General features: G+C 40.9%; 1 long non-coding RNA gene across 2 annotated transcripts in view; it reads right to left on the bottom strand.

The window, feature by feature from the left end:
• LOC141984158 (uncharacterized) overlaps window positions 1-11,758 on the bottom strand; it is a 42,783-nt gene extending 31,025 nt beyond the window's left edge. For both annotated transcript variants that reach the window (XR_012638672.1, XR_012638671.1), the window contains exons 1-2: window positions 11,625-11,758; window positions 10,976-11,023 (exon numbers count right to left, since the gene is read on the bottom strand). This is a non-coding gene — a long non-coding RNA (uncharacterized LOC141984158). The remainder of the gene's footprint in view (window positions 1-10,975; window positions 11,024-11,624) is intronic.
• Window positions 11,759-16,569: the final 4,811 nt, after the last annotated feature.

Below are 16,569 nucleotides of genomic sequence, written 5' to 3'. Positions count from 1 at the left end.
ATGATGGTTCCATGGATTATGTGAACCCTCTCTGCCAACAGACTTGTGTGATGCAGCAATTGCACTAAAGCCCATGGAGTGCCTGGCTTCCATTTCACCTCTTGAGAGGGAAGAGTCCATCCTCCAATTCCCTGAAGCACACAGCCCATTAACTTAAGACAGATGCTGAGGAAATGCTTTTGTTTTAAGAACAGCATACTCTTGTGCTAAGCACACAAGATCAGGGGATAAACAAAACTGCTGACATTGGATTACAGCATGAAAACAGCATGTTGTACTGTGAATATTTTTAAATCCTATGTTAACAGTACAAAATGTTGTATAGAGATGCCATTAGTGCTCCCTCCCTCACATCACATCAGCATTGGAGAAAATGGTAAATAAAGAAAATTATCTACCCTAATAATTAGGAAAAGGCAAAAAATACTAGAGGAGAAGGTCTTTTACATGAAGGGCAGAAACATTGACTAACATGAGATATTAAATGAATCAAATACAATAATTAAACAGGAAATAAACATTCTCTATTGCCAGTTTAGTTCATGGCCAGGACAAGTCGCAGTGCTCTGTCCGAATACTTACTTACAGAGGGCCTGATTTCCTCCTCCATGGAGTTCTGACTGGTGAGGTTAACGGGTTAGACATATATGAGAGAAGAGAACAGGCCCAGCAAGTGTCTGGATGAATGCACACCTTATTTAAATACAACCTTTCTGCCAGATGGAGTCAGCAACAAAAAGCACCAGGTTCAGTTTTCAAGGTTTTTTTTCTAAAGACTTAGCACTGGCTCTACCCCCATCTAGAGACCTAAGCACCTGAATACACCACCCTGGGCACCCTTGATGGGCAATATTCCCTCACTAGCAAGGACTGAGTCCAGGGGTTGAAACAAAGAACTGCATTGGGGGGATAAGGGGAGGCAATAGAATGAATTTTGGAAAACCAGCTATTAATGATCAACAAATTCAATGCTGTCAGTCTCCCAGGTGTCTTAACAGCAGTGCCAACCTCAGCCCTCCTTTGGCCATTGTGTGTGGACTGATGTGTTCTGCCACTTCCATCCTTCCCACTTACAGTTAGCTGTCCTGGGTTGAAGAAGTCCAAGGATTCTAGCAAATCAATGCTTTGGGGGCTGTTCTGGGGGCTCTACTACTGGGTATAAGTCCTACACCAGAGTCCCTCAAGTTGGCTGCTGCTCTCTGTGGTTTCAGTCAAAGCTCCTAGCTCTGTGGCACCTGCTGCTGCTCTGTGCCATCCATCACCTCAAAGGGGCTGCTGCTACTCTGTGCTGTCATTGTTCTGAAGCTGTTCTACACCATCCACTGTTTTGTAGCAGTCTCAGCTCCACTCTTAGAGAGCAATCAGTGGTATCTAGGATCCTTATCAGAGTCCTCACCACCAAAAAGGCACTCCCAGTAGAAGACAAGAGCCCTTTTCCCCTCCCTCTTTCCTTCCTTTGGCTCCGTCCATGTTCCCTTAACCCAACTGTGCGTGACTGCAGTCAGCCAGGGTGCTCCCAGGCATGTCATTATAGCTCCTTTGCCCCTTCATCACCCAACAAAGTCAACTGCGTTCATTTTCCCCCAAACTCAAAACTTAAACTGAATTTTAGCCACAGTGCCCCAAATCATCACATAAAACTGAAATGCCAATGAACCCTGGATCTCCAACAGACACCCATGGAGCCCCCTGCCCATCTGCAGTTCTGGGCCACTCTTCTCCAGTTCACCAACAAATGACGATAGTGAGTTCTCTTCTCATGAAGGCTTCAGGCCACAGGGCTTACGTCAAATTCTCAAATTTACATCTCTCTAGTCCTACTCCCCAACCTCCTGAGGCCTCTGCCTAAGCCTCCAGCAACATGCTCCTGTACGAACACTGCACAATAGGGCAGGTGCATTGTGGGGAAGCTTCTGTTAGAGATATGGTGCCAGACTTGATTTATCAATAGTCTGATCACGCACCCACGAAGGCCATGCATCTTCTAGCTCCATCTTACCTTGCATCATTAGGTCTACCTATCTTTGACTGAGCACTAATGTCTCAGAGGGAATCTCTGACAATGAGTTTGAGGATCTGTGTTAGTGCCTTAGAAATTGACATTAACTGCAACCCAGCTCTGGGGCTTCCAGACTGTAAAACCAAGATTTTAGTGTCACTATGACACAAAACACACCTTCAGACTCTCCTACTGAGGAGCTTCAACTGTCATGAAATGTCGGCAGTGAAATTTTAAGCAGGAGAAACTTTCAACTTTAAGCAGATAGCTAAGAGAGAGCTTGGGTGCCTTAGACAAGTTGGTTAGCTGTGTGTGTATGAACACTGCATAAAGTAATGTTATGGGTAATCTATGGTGCATAAGTCTTCAGTTTATAAATATGTTTATAACACTGTTCATCCCAAATAAGTCACAGTGTAGACACAGTACAAAAGTGAGCAGCAACCTTTGATCACAGATTCTGTTCAGTAGCGTATAGGTATGTTACAACAGCAGTTTGGAGAGTAAGTGGAGGGGAGGGTGGGAAATTTATGCCCAAGGGTACAGTGGGATTGGAGTTGACATAACAGTCTACTTCCTGCTCAGTTTCTGGCATGCAACTCAAGTTATGCAGCTACTTCCCTGAGAGTATAAATAAACTCGATTTGATACATTATAATAAGATTTGCATTTCTACTGTGACTTCCATCCATAGATTTCAACGTAATACTGCAAGCATGGCAATAGGTAAGTATTAGCCCCATTTCGCAGATGAACAGAGAGGCTTAGTAATTTACTCAGGTCTTCAGATGAAATCTGGGGCAAAACTGGGAACATAATCTGGCTCAACACCCAGTTCTTTGCTTTAGCTACAAGAGTATGCTTAAGCAATCACCAAACCTTGGAATTTAATGGAGACACCTCTAGTTTGGCCTGAAGTGTCACGGAACCTTACAGGACAGCTAGTCAACTTCAATTTTCCATAATTATCTGTAATGGCAGTGTCTCTGCCAGTGCAGCACATAAAGCAATAGGTCCATCACTTCAAGTATAACAACCTATGCACCCCGCTATCCCCTGGGATAGTGCTTGGGATATGCTATAGACCGCCGGGATCTAATCTGGATATGGATAGAGCCCTCTTTAATATTTTTAATGAAGTAAATACTAATGGAAACTGTGTAATCAGGGGAGACTTTAACTTCCCAGATATAGACTGGAGGACAAGTGCTAGTAATAATAATAGGGCTCAGATTTTCCTAGATGCGATAGCTGATGGATTCCTTCACCAAGTAGTTGCTGAACTGACAAGAGAGGATGCCATTTTAGATTTGTTTTTTGTGAGTAGTGAGGACCTCATAGAAGGGGTTGTAGGGGATAATCTTGGCTCAAGTGAACATGAGCTAATTCAGTTCAATCTGAACAGAAGGATAAACAAAAATAAATCTGCGACTAGGGTTTTTGATTTCAAAAGGGCTGACTTTCAAAAATTAAGGAAATTAGTTAGGGAAGTGGATTGGACTGAAGAACTTATGGATCTAAAGGCAGAGGAGGCCTGGGATTACTTCAAGACAAAGCTGCAGAAGCTATCAGAAGTCTGCATCTCAAGTAAGGGGAAAAAACTCATAGGCAGGAGTTGTAGATCAAGGTGGATGAGCAAGCATCTCAGAAAGGTGATTAAGAAAAAGCAGAAAGCATACAGGCAGTGGAAGATGGGAGGGATCAGCAAGGAAAGCTACCTTATTGAGGTCAGAACATGTAGTGATAAAGTGAGAAAGGCTAAAAGTCAAGTAGAGTTGAACCTTGCAAAGGGAATTACAACCAATAGTAAAAGGTTCTATAGCCATATAAATAAGAAGAAAACAAAGAAAGAAGAAGTGGGACCACTAAACACGGAGGATGGAGTGGAGGTCAAGGATAATCTAGGCATGGCCCAACATCTAAACAAATACTTTGCCTCAGTCTTTAATGAGGTTAATGAGGATCTTAGGGATAATGGTAGCATGACAAATGGGAATGAGGATATGGAGGTAGATATTACCATATCTGAGGGAGAAGCGAAACTCGAACAGCTTAATGGGACTAAATCGGGGGTCCCAGATAATCTTCATCCAAGAATATTAAAGGAATTGGCACAGGAAATTGCAAGCCCATTAGCAAGAATTTTTAATGAATCTCTAAACTCAGGGGTTGTACCGTATGATTGGAAAATTGCTAACATAGTTCCTATTTTTAAGAAAGGAAAAAAAAGTGATCCTGGTAACTACAGGCCTGTTAGTTTGACATCTGTAGTATGCAAGGTCTTGGAAAAAAATTTGAAGGAGAAAGTAGTTAAGGACATTGAGGTCAATGGTAAATGGGACAAAATACAACCTGGTTTTACAAAAGGTAGATCGTGCCAAACCAACCTGATCTCCTTCTTTGAGAAAGTAACAGATTATTTAGACAAAGGAAACGCAGTGGATCTAATTTACCTAGATTTCAGTAAGGCATTTGATATGGTGCCACATGGGGAATTATTAGTTAAATTGGAAAAGATGGGGATCAATATGAAAACTGAAAGGTGGATAAGGAATTGGTTAATGGGGAGACTACAGCGAGTCCTACTGAAAGGTGAACTGTCAGGCTGGAGGGAGGTTACCAGTGGAGTTCCTGAGGGATCGGGTTTGGGATCAATCTTATTTAATCTTTTTATTACTGACCTTGTCACAAAAAGTGGGAGTGTGCTAATAAAGTTTGCGCATGATACAAAGCTGGGAGGTATTGCCAATTTAGAGAAGGACAGGGATATCCTACAGGAGGATCTGGATGACCTTGTAAACTGGAGTAATAGTAATAGGATGAAATTTAATAGTGAGAAGTGTAAGGTCATGCAGTTAGGGATTAATAACAAGAATTTTAGTTATAAGCTGGGGACGCATCAATTAGAAGTAATGAAGGAGGAGAAGGACCTTTGAGTATTGGTTGACCACAGGATGACTATGAGCCGCCAGTGTGATATGGCTGTGAAAAAAGTTAATGCAGTCTTGGGATGCACCAGGCGAGGTATTTTCAGTAGAGAAAAGGAGGTGTTAATACCCTTATACAAGGCACTGGTGAGACTTCACCTGGAATACTGTGTGGAGTTCTGGTCTCCCATGTTTAAGAAGGATGAATTCAAACTGGAACAGGTACAGAGAAGGGCTACTAGGATGATCCGAGGAATGGAAAACCTGTCTTATGAAAGAAGACTCAAGGAGCGTGGCTTGTTTAGCCTAACCAAAAGAAGGCTGAGGGGAGATATGATTACTCTCTATAAATATATCAGAGGGATAAATACCAGAGAGGGAGAGGAATTATTTAAGCTCAATACCAATGTGGACACAAGAACAAACGAATATAAACTGGCCATCGGAAGTTTAGATTTGAAATTAGACGAAGGTTTCTACCCATCAGAGGAGTGAAGTTCTGGAATAGCCTTCCAAGGGAAGCAGAGGGGGGAAAGACCTATCTGGCTTCAAGATTAAACTCGATAAGTTTATGGAGGAGATGGTATGATGGGATAACATGATTTTGGCAATTAATTGATCTTTAACTATTCATGGTAAATAGGCCCAATAGCCTGTGATGGGATGTTAGATGGGCTGGGATCTGAGTTAGTACAGAGAATTCTTTCCTGGGTATCTGGCTGATGAATCTTGCCCACACGCTCAGGGTTCAGCTGATCGCCATATTTGGGGTCGGGAAGGAATTTTCCTCCAGGGCAGACTGGAAGAGGCCTTTGGGGTTTTTGCCTTCCTCTGTAGCATGGGGCTCGGGTCACTTGCTGGAGGATTCTCTGCACTTGAAGTCTTTAAACCATGGTTTGAGGACTTCAATAGCTCAGACGTAGGTGAGAGGTTTATTGCAGGAGTGGGTGGATGAGATTCTGTGGCCTGCATTGTGCGGGAGGTCAGACTAGATGATCATAATGGTCCCTTCTGACCTTAATATCTATGAGTCTATTATATTAGCACAAACATACCATCTCAGCTTTCTCCATAAAATTTCTATGAAACTTCAACAGGTGAAGCCCCAAAAGCAGCGATTGTCACTTCAATGTTATAAATCTTCCCGTAAGTGAAGTCAGGCAATTTACTGCTATAGCATATACTACATGCACGAAGCATTGGAGCATGGAGGTTTTTTTGTTTTGTTTTCCAAAGTAAGTATTGCAATAGAATACTGGATTAAGAGCCACGTTTTTTACCTAATTCATCATTATGCTTCACTATACAGTGCAGTTCTAGTATTAACAAGAGACGACTCCAATATTATGGTTAATTCACATGTCCTACCTCCATTCATCTAAGTGGATTTACACCACAGATCAGATTGGCCCATTGTGTAAAAGCAAACTAACAAAAAAGACATGGAATACCTAAATTGCACAAGGGTAGATTGGATTAGAACCCTTGTCCATCTCTGGAAGCATAAGCATCTATCACTTGAGTAACAATTTCTCCCACAGCTGGTTACACAGTCAAGTCCCTTGTCCTATATGGGCTGGCCAGTAGAAGGTGTGGCCACAAAGCCAGCACTGTACAGTAGCAAAGAAAGGAAAATGAAGTAATATTACTAACACTTAACCCAAATCTACAGAATTGTGCAATCTTACTGATAGATAATCCATGACTATCCACCAATCAGATGTTAGTTTTTGGGTCTGTACTTATCAGGGCTAAATTTCAGCCAGATGCCTAGAGGCAGAATCTCTGACAGGAGTTTGTCAAACCTGTTCTTAAATATCTCCGATCTGGGGATTCCACAACCTCCCTTGGAAGCCTATTCTAGCATTTAACTACCCTTAGAAATGTTTCCCTAATAGCCAACCTATATCTCCCTTACCTCAGTGTACATGGAGAACAACTGACCACAATCCTGTTTTGTAACAGCCCTTAATTTATTTGGTATCAGGTCCCACCTCAGCCTTCTCTAGACTAAACCATTCCGATTCTTTCAACCTTTCCCCATAGGTCATATTTTCTATACTTCTTTGTTTTGTGGCTCTCCTCTGGACTCCAGTTTGTTCACATTTTTCTGAAAATCTGACACCCATAAATGGACAATACTCCAGCTGAGGCCTCACCAGTGCTGTGTAGAGCTGAAAAATTACCTCCTATATCTTGCATACGACACTTCTGTTAGTACATCCCAGAATGTCATTTGCCTTTTATGCAACAGCATCACAGTTGACTGACTTGAGTTTGTGATACACTATCACCCCAGCTCCTTTTCTGCAGCCTCTTATTCCCCATTTTATATTTTGGGATTTGATTTTTTCCCTGTCTTAAGTGTAGTACTTTGCAATTGTCTTTATTAAATTTCATCTTATTGATTTCAGATGAATTCTCAGATTTACTGAGATCATTTTAAAGCCTAATCCTGCATTCCAAAGTGCTATCAACCTCTCCCAGCTTAATGTCATCTGCAAATTTTATAAGTGTACATTCCATTCCACCATCCAAATTGTTAAGGGAAAATACTGAATAGCACCAGACCTAGGAAAGACCTCTGCAGAACCCTACTTGATATGGCTTCCCAGTTTAACAGCAATTCATTGATGACTACTCTAAGAACAGTCTTTCAAACACTTTGGAACACTCCTTATAGTAATTTCATCTAGACCATATTTCCTTAGTTTGCTTATGAGTAGGGCCCTACCAAATTCACGGACCATGAAATCTGTTCTCCCCTCCCACAGTGAAATTTGGTCTTTTGTGCGCTTTTACCCTATACTATTCAGATTTCATGGGGGAGAGCAGCATTTCTCAAACTGGGGATCCTGACCCAAAAGGAAGGTGGGGGGGGGGGGTCGCAAGGATATTTTAGTGGGGGGTCACGGTATTGCAACCATTACTTCTGCGCTGCCTTCAGAGCTGGGTGGCCAGAGTGGCGGTTGTTGGCCAGGCGTCCAATACAAGGATGGCAATACAATACAATATCAAACAGGGTTTGAAATAGACCCCAGATTCCTCTGTTGTATCAATTCTTGCACCGTCTGATCTTTTTCACCAACACCTAAGTGTGGAGCAGAGAGGATAAGAAAGAGCCTTCATTAAGAATGGAGTTTCATTTTTCTCTCTGTACTTTACATGGCCTTTTCCATTTCATCGTGAAAACCATCAGTTCAGCTTCACAACCCTCATGTGAGGGGATTAATTATTAATTTCCTATTTTGTAAATGAGCAGACTGAGGCACAGAGAATAAAGCCAAAAATATGAAGCTTTGATGAATAGGTTATGCATCCTAAACATAACCTAAAATCACATTAATTGGAACAGGGAATAGAATCTGGTGTTGCCCATCCCATGTCAGTGCCCTGACCTCCAGGATGTAGTGTCATTCATACTCTGTCTCCCGCAGACTATTCAAGTATTTTATACAAAGTGGCACAGCTTCAATAGGAGAGATTGAGAGTTCCTCTCCATAATAGCCTATAGCCTGGTGATTAGGATGCTCACCTGGAAGGGGGAGACCTGCATTCAAGTCCCTGCTCTAGAGCAAGGATTTGAACTTCCCACATCGCAGGTGAGTACCATAAACAGTGGGCTACTGGGTATCACCACCACCACCTTTGTGCTATAAATAAGTCCTCTAGGAAGTGAAGAGATACAACACTTCCTGTACTCTTCCTGCAGTCTTTTGTTTCCTGGGACACTTACTGCAGGGAACAGAAACAAATGAGCCCAGAACCGGAGAGTTGCTGACTGCAGCCCATGAGAAGTAGGAAGTTTCGTAACCTTATTTATGCACAAATAGTTCACCTTCTTAATAAAGGGTTTATCTTAGAATGCCTACTTATCAGTAAAATATAGCCTTTCCTTATTCCATTTTTGTGAATGGTACCTAAATCCCTCTGTGAATCTAGCCCAAAATTTCAAAATGTTTCATTGTGGAAATGTCAAAATGATTGACAGTTCTGAAATTTCTTTTTTCTTGCAACCCAAACAATTGGTTGAAAAGGGCATATTTGCTAAATGTTTTGGTCAACACAAATCTCAGACTCAGAGACTTTAAGGTCAGAAGGGACCAACATGATCATCTAGTCTGACCTCCTGTACATTGCAGGCCACAGAACCTCACACACCTATACCTATAGTAGACCCATAATCTTTGGCTGAGTTACTGAAATCCTCAAATCATTATATAGAGTCTTTAAGTTACAGAGAATCCATCATTTACACTAGTTTAAACCTGCAAGTGACCCATGCCCCATACTGCAGAGTAAGGCAAAAAATCCCCAGGATCTCTTCCAATCTGACCCAGGAGAAAATTCCTTCCTGACTCCAAATATGGCAATCAGTTAGACCCTGAGCATATGGACAAGACCCACCAGCCAGACACCTGGGCAAGAATTCTCTATAATAACTCAGAGCCTTCCCAATCTAGTGTGCCATCACTAGCTGTTGGAGATATTTGCTGCTAGGAGTTGCAGATTGGTGATATACCATTGTGGGCAGTCTCATCATACCATCCCCTCCATAAACTTATCAAGCCCAGTCTTGAAGCCACTTAGTTTTTTTTGCTCCCACTGCTCCCCTTGGAAGACTGTTCCAGAACTTCACTTCTGTGATGGTTAGAAACCTTTCTATAATCTGCATTTTTCAGCAAAAAAGAGTTTGACTTGGAAATATTTCTCCCAGCTATACTTATAATTGCTTCAAAATGGGATTTAGGCATTTTAGTTTAAGGACCCAAGTTTGTCCATTCCAGGTCTTAGTGACTTACTCATTATCAGACAACATGCCAGCAACAGAGCTTGGTATAGGACTTACACATCTTGGTTACAAGTCTCCTACTTTAACTGCTGGACTCTGTCTACCCTTATTTTTAAATAAAGTTATTTCCAACATGTACAGAGAGCCTGAAGAAGTTTTGCAGGGGATATAGCAATGCCATTCAAGGCAGCACGAGGAGTCCGAGCTAGCTTTTCTTGATTGATTTCCATCTCTTCAGGTCCCAACTAGGGTTAAAACTGGAATCCTTCCCCCTTCCCACTTCTTCCTCCAAAGACAAATATCACCAGGTTTGCATTGTGTGAAGTATTTTGTGCACACGTCTGGCTTGAAGTAGTTGGTTTTGTTCTATACTTCAAGTGAAAACATAAGATTGAACATTCCAGAACCACTTCTTCTTTCTCCCATGGTATGAATACTTCAAAAAGGCAAGAACATTGGTAGTTTACATTTCAGTTTTTTATACCTTTTAACATTTGCTGCTTGAACACAACTAAAAATATCAGCTTGGAACCTAAGAGTTTTCAACAGTCAATATTGTAAGCACTGCTAGGACAGACTGTTGTATCATGTGATCAACCATTAGGAATTTTGTTTTTTTTCCTCCAGAGTAGGTACTTGCCTGGGGATTTTATGTAGTTTGATATGGGTCCATCTGGAAGAAATGGGCTCTAAAGCCCCAATATCCTACATGTCTTCAAAAGATAGGCCTGAGATTCCATTATAGCCAACATAGACCTGACAACTGGGAAGCAACTAGCATTTAAGATAAAGATGTGGCATTCATACATGAAGTGACAAAAGTTGAGTTTCTTACATGGGGCAACTGACAACTCTACTTTACCAACCATATAAAGTTAAATAGAGGATATGGGGAGAGAGCTCAGGTAAGCATGATTTTAACTTCTACCAAGTATATACAGTCATCTGGTGTTTAGATCTTTTGATGTACCATGTTCAAGACGTCTGAGTTTTCAGACTTTTACCCTTTGTTCCTCCTAATCCTCAGTTTCTCTTGTTATTTTACAGTTAAAGTTTTATATAAGTGGTCAATTTATCTTAACTATGCTAAAGATGTTTTCTGTCTAAGCAGTTTAATTTTTAAAAGTTGCCCTGGAACATTCAAACCTCAGAAACTGTGCAACTCCTTGCCATACTTTTCCAGCTGTTGCTTCTTAATATTATTATTTGAACCAATTTCCCACCTCCTAGACACTAGTTCTCTTCTCCAACACTTACTTTTGCTTGTCTTCCATCCTTAGGCTAAGGTCTAGTTCTGTGTTTCACCTGTTTCAAATTTAAAAGGACAAATAAAAATATCAGATCAATTACAGCATATGACCCATAAATCTTATTTTTCTACTGAGAGTTGCTCTCTGTCTTCCGTCGTCCTTCACTCCCTATGGTGTTTCCTCTGTCCAATCTTTATGATGAATTCTCCCTGAGAGAGATCTTGTCTTGCTTCTCAACTGCCACATGTGTCAAGGGAGCTGAATAAATGGTTTTTCAATTGAAAGTGTGGGAGTTGTTGTCGATTTCAATAATCCCAGCTAATAATCCTAGTTAGAAAAAAGGTGGGTGCTGTTCCAACGTTTGCTAAAGTCGTACACATGGTATAGGGTCTACGGAGAAAAGTGTTAGCCTTTACTTTTAAAGCCCAAGTAAAATATTTACAGACACATAGAGATGCTCTTGAGAGCTCAACAGCAGGCATGTCGCATCACTTAACTACAAGCATGGAACTCATTCCGCTGTGGGCAAACACACACACACTCACAGACACACACACACACCCACTCACACTTACTAATGTGACATCCAATTAAATCTCCCAGCAGTCGTCTTGTGGTAAGAGATATCAGACAGCACAAACACAGACAAAACCAACCGTATTTTTTCTGCATCATAGCTGTTAAAAAACAATAATGAGCTGAGGTTCTTTTTTGTTAGTCTTTCATTTCTAAGCTTCACGGCACAGTCGTGACCGTCAGTTGCAATGATTAAACACTGTCTAGTTTAGAGATCATTTCAATAGGACTTTTTTTTTTAAAGGGCAGGAAGTACAGTTGATGCGTCAGAGCCTGAAGAGCCTTTGCAACAGAGACAGTTCTTATTTCAATGAAAAACTGGCAGGCAGAGTAGTGAAGAGAACCCCCCCCTCCCCAACCAAACTCTCCTAAGACTGGGACCACACTGGTTTCTACTGAGATTCAAATATGGTTAGCTTTTTTTTATTTTTGAAGAAATGTTCATCCTTTTCTATGCACCTCTAGCCCCAGCTGGAAACAAAAGCCCCAAGTATTTCAGTTATCTGATTAGCTTTTTTGTCCAATTTCAGAAAACTACAAGCTTTCCCCCCAGCAGCAGACACTGGGGAGGCTTTAGGCAAGCCAAAGCTCTCAATTTTACCCTCTCCTCCCTACACTCATCACTAATGTGGTATCTTGTCATTATTTTAATTTGCATCCAAGTGCTAATATCCATTACTGCTGCGGGGGGGAGAGGGGGAAGGAAAAGCTGGCAGCACATTAAGATCATATTTCTATCCTCTCTGTAGGGTGCAATAAAAAGGGGGCTGCACTTTTAGGTACTTACGCTTACTATTACACATACACAACTATCCTTCATCATGTCCATTCTCGCCTTCCTGCATTCCCTTTATCTCCCCATTAATGGTACAGGGAAAAGTAAAGAGAAAGGAGACCCCAATATACTTTTGGGCTTTGGTCATGCCCATAGTTTTTCCAACCGCTTGATTTTTAACTAGAAAGACTCATCAAAGTGAAATAGAACTAAATTGGGTCTGCACTCATAAAGACTTTGGTTTCTTGCCTTTTTTTAGAAACCTCCTCCAAGCAGCCTTGTTGATCTTCCCTCCCACACACAAGGGTTCTTCCTCCTTGTTCTCATTCACCCTAGACTTCTGAACATTCTTCTGCCATCACCATTTTGTTTTCACTAGCTCACTGTTCCCAGAGAAGAAAATCCTGCCTGAATGTTCTCTTATGCTTACCTCGTAAGAACTGTGCTGAATATTTCATCTTCAGCAATTGGCTTTTCAGTCATAGCTACTTCCCTCCCTAAAAAATGCCTGACGTGTTTGAGAAACATTATACTTCAAGGCATTTCACAAAGTTCTTTCCAAAGACAACTTCAACTTTATGACCTAGATTCCCATTTCCATTCTGGCAGTGTCAATTATATTTACACCCACTTTACACCACTGTGGCATTTTAAAGGGCCTTGGTGGAAAGTGGCCTTGGTGGAAATGAGAAATTCATCCTGTTCCTTCTAGGCGTAAGAATTGAGGCACGTGAAAGGAGACTGATGCAGTATTGCTATATGGAGACTCGTGAAATATTATATAATCAAGTGTTTTAAATTTCTAATACTAAAGTAGTGCCCTAAAGTGCTCATAAGCACTCTTCATATTGATTTATATTGCTTAGACAGAAGAAGCACACTCCATAAACCATGAAGGGACAGGCACATAAACCCAGAATTCAACTAGTGCTGTACCAGCAGGTTTCCATTCTCTCAATAACAGCCAAAGAAAATCTTCTGACATCCATGTTTTTGTACCATAAGCAAGTGCAAAAAAAGTCAGTAAGTTTAAGAGCAGGAATAGTACATATTAATTGCCTTTCCAGGAGGAAAACTACAATCTTTAAAGCCTGTGACTGGCCCATCACAGAAAAATGGTCTAGACTTCTACTTAATAAAATTCTTTTGAATCCAAGGCATAAAGCATTGTTTTACCTTGTAATCGCCCTGCTGTAAGTCATTCTCATGTTAAGATGTCATTAGATGTGTATTCACAATGCCAATTTTCAACTTGAAAGTCAGGCTTTGGTAAGAACTAATTATATTACATAATAAACAGTTAAGTGGCAAAATCGTCAAAAAAATTAAGTCACATTTCCAAAGTGATTCAGGCACTTTGAAAGTCAATGAGATTTCGGAGCCTAAGGGCCAAGTTACTTGAAAAATGAGACTTACATGATAGGCAGAGCCTTCAAAAAAAGTTTAAGAATAAACAAGCTATGAACGTTAACATAGTGATCGTCTGCAATGTGAAGGAGTAACGAGAGGGTCAGTTTCACTCTGCAAAAGCGGCACAAAAGGCAACAACATTAATAGCCACAACATGGGTAAGAAAAGAGAGGAAAAATACCATTAGGCTCCACAATGGTTGCCTATGTTTAAGTACAACAAGAGGGAAGGAATGCAAGACAAAATAGGGAAAGAGCAGGTTAAAATATATGTAGGTAAGTCAACAAGGCCTGATGCAATTCATCCTAGGGCACTTATAAGGAACTAGCAGAAGAAATCTCAGAACCATTAGCAATTATCGTAGAGAACTCATGGAGTATGGGTTAGGTCCCAGAAGACTGGAGAAGAGCAAACACAGTATCTTCTTTAAAAAGGAAACAAAGAGGACCCAGATGAATTATAGACCAGTGAGCCTGACTTCGATACCTGGAAAGATACTGCAAGAAATTATTTTAAAAATCAAGTTGTAAGCACCTGGAGGATAATAGGGTTATAAAGAATAGCCAGCACGGATTTGTCAAGAACATATCACACCAAACCAACCTCATTTCTTTATTTGACAGCATTACTGGCCTAGTGAATGGGGAGAAGCAGTAGATATGATATATCTTGAGATTAGAAATGTTTTTGACAGTCCCACGTGACATTGTCGTAAGCAAACTAGGGAACTGTGATCTAGATGCAAATACTATAGGGTGGTGCACAACTGGTTGAAAAACCATACTCAGAAAGTAGTTATCTATGATTCACTTTCAAACTAGGAGGGCATATCTTGTGGGGTCACCCATGGGTCCGACCTGGGTCTGCTACTATTCAATATTTTCATTAATGACTTGGATAATGGAATGGAGAATATGCTTATAAAATTTTCAGATGACACCAATGTGGGAGGGGTTGCAAGTACTTTGGAGGACAGGATTAGAATTCAAAATGACCTTGGCAAACTGGAGAATTCAACAAGATGAAATTCAATTACGACATGTTCAAAGTCCACTAAGGAAAGAAAAACATCAAAGGCATAACTATGAAATGGGGAATAACTGACTAGGCAGTAATACTGTTGAAAAGGATGTGGGGATTATCGTGGATCACAAATTGAATATCAGTCAACAATGTGATGCAGTTGCAAAAAAGCCTAATATCTTTCTAAGGTGTATTAACAGAAGGGTCATATATAAGACATGGGAGGTAATTATCCCACTCTACTTGGCACTGGTGAGGCCTCAGCTGAAGAACTGTGTCCAATTTTGAGCGCCGCACTTTAGAAAGGATGTGGCTATATTGCAGAAAGGCCAGAGAACAGCAACAAAAATTCTACACAGTTTAGAAAACCTGATCTATGAGGAAAGGGTAAAAATACTGGGTATGTTTAGCCCTGAAAAAAGAAGACTGAGCGGGGCCTTGATACCAGTCTTCAAATATGTAAAGGGCTGTTATGAAGAGGATGGTGATCAGTTGTTCTCCTGGGCCACTGAAGGTAAGACAAGAAATAATAGGCTTACTCTGCAGCAAGGGAGAATTAGAAAGTTTTTCCTAATATCTGACCTAACTCTAAGGGTCGGAAAGCTCTGGAATGGGCTTCCAAGGGAGGTGAGGATTCCACATCACAGGAAGTTTTAAAAAAACAGGTTGGGCAAACACCTGTCAGGGATGGTCTAGGTTTATTTGGTCCTGCTGCAGCACAGGGGGCTGGACTCGATGATGTTGAGGTCCCTTCCAGACCTACATTTCTATGATTCTACAAACATTTTTGTTAAATTAAGAGTCCATGTGTTTGTATTGTTTTAGCCACACATTCTCCCACTCTCCAACCATATGTTTTTGATCCATACTTCAACAAATTTGTTAAATGCACTCCTTTAATTTAACAAATTATCTTTGAACATACAAAAAATATATTCCAAGGCATTTAGATTCAAACCACATTCTTCATTAAATATTATTCAACTCCTGCTCCATAAGATGAAGCTCAATCTTACCTTCTACTTTTGCTGATTGTGCCAGCAGACAAAACTACATTTCAAAGTGAAGTCATGTAGAACTAACTGAATGGTATTTTGTTACAGTTCTATGTCGTATCCAGGTTACTGGGAGCTCCTCAGATGAAACTGCTGATTTGAGATATTGAGGTACAGCTCCACGAGATTGATTCGAGAGGCAAACAACCACCATTTACCCACCTGGCACTAAGCACACTATTTTTAAAGCTATGATCCATCATGCAGCAGAGCTCGTTGTAAAACCTGGGGTGGATATTATGGAGCAACTAAAGAAAAAAATGCCTCTGCAGTTCAGGTAACACTGGAGAGATTTTTTCCAAGACTTTACTACTATGGCAATAGTCTCCTTCAGAGTCCATCGGTGAAATTTTAAGTTTTGCATCACGATCAAGTGATTTTTTTTCCTCTGGGAGTACTTGTGACAAGCGTAAAGATACATGTAATACATCAATCAACTCAAGTTAGCTGACTTCAGTGACAGGGTCACCTAAAGAAAAACACAATCCTCTGAAAACACACGTCCCTCCAACCAGCAGCTTCAGTGAAGCCTGGGTGCAGCACGGCCTGAGGGTTAAAGAACTTGGACTTTGCCAGAAGGAAGAATTGCAGATGTGGGGACCCTCCAGCTATTCTTCTCACAGCCCTCAGATGAGTAGACCTAGAGACTCACCTCAGTCATCCCAGATGATCAATTTCTCAGCTGAAATAGAAAGCATGAGTCTGCCTTGAAGAGACAGGTAATGTGTATAATTTTCAAACAAGCCCTCAAACTATATCTAA

This window comes from Natator depressus, chromosome 1, assembly GCF_965152275.1.
Source record: "Natator depressus isolate rNatDep1 chromosome 1, rNatDep2.hap1, whole genome shotgun sequence".
In the NCBI taxonomy this organism is placed as follows: domain Eukaryota; kingdom Metazoa; phylum Chordata; order Testudines; family Cheloniidae; genus Natator; species Natator depressus.
The sequence above is the reverse complement of the archived record's forward strand: the minus strand, read 5'-3'. Positions and strand labels throughout refer to the sequence as shown.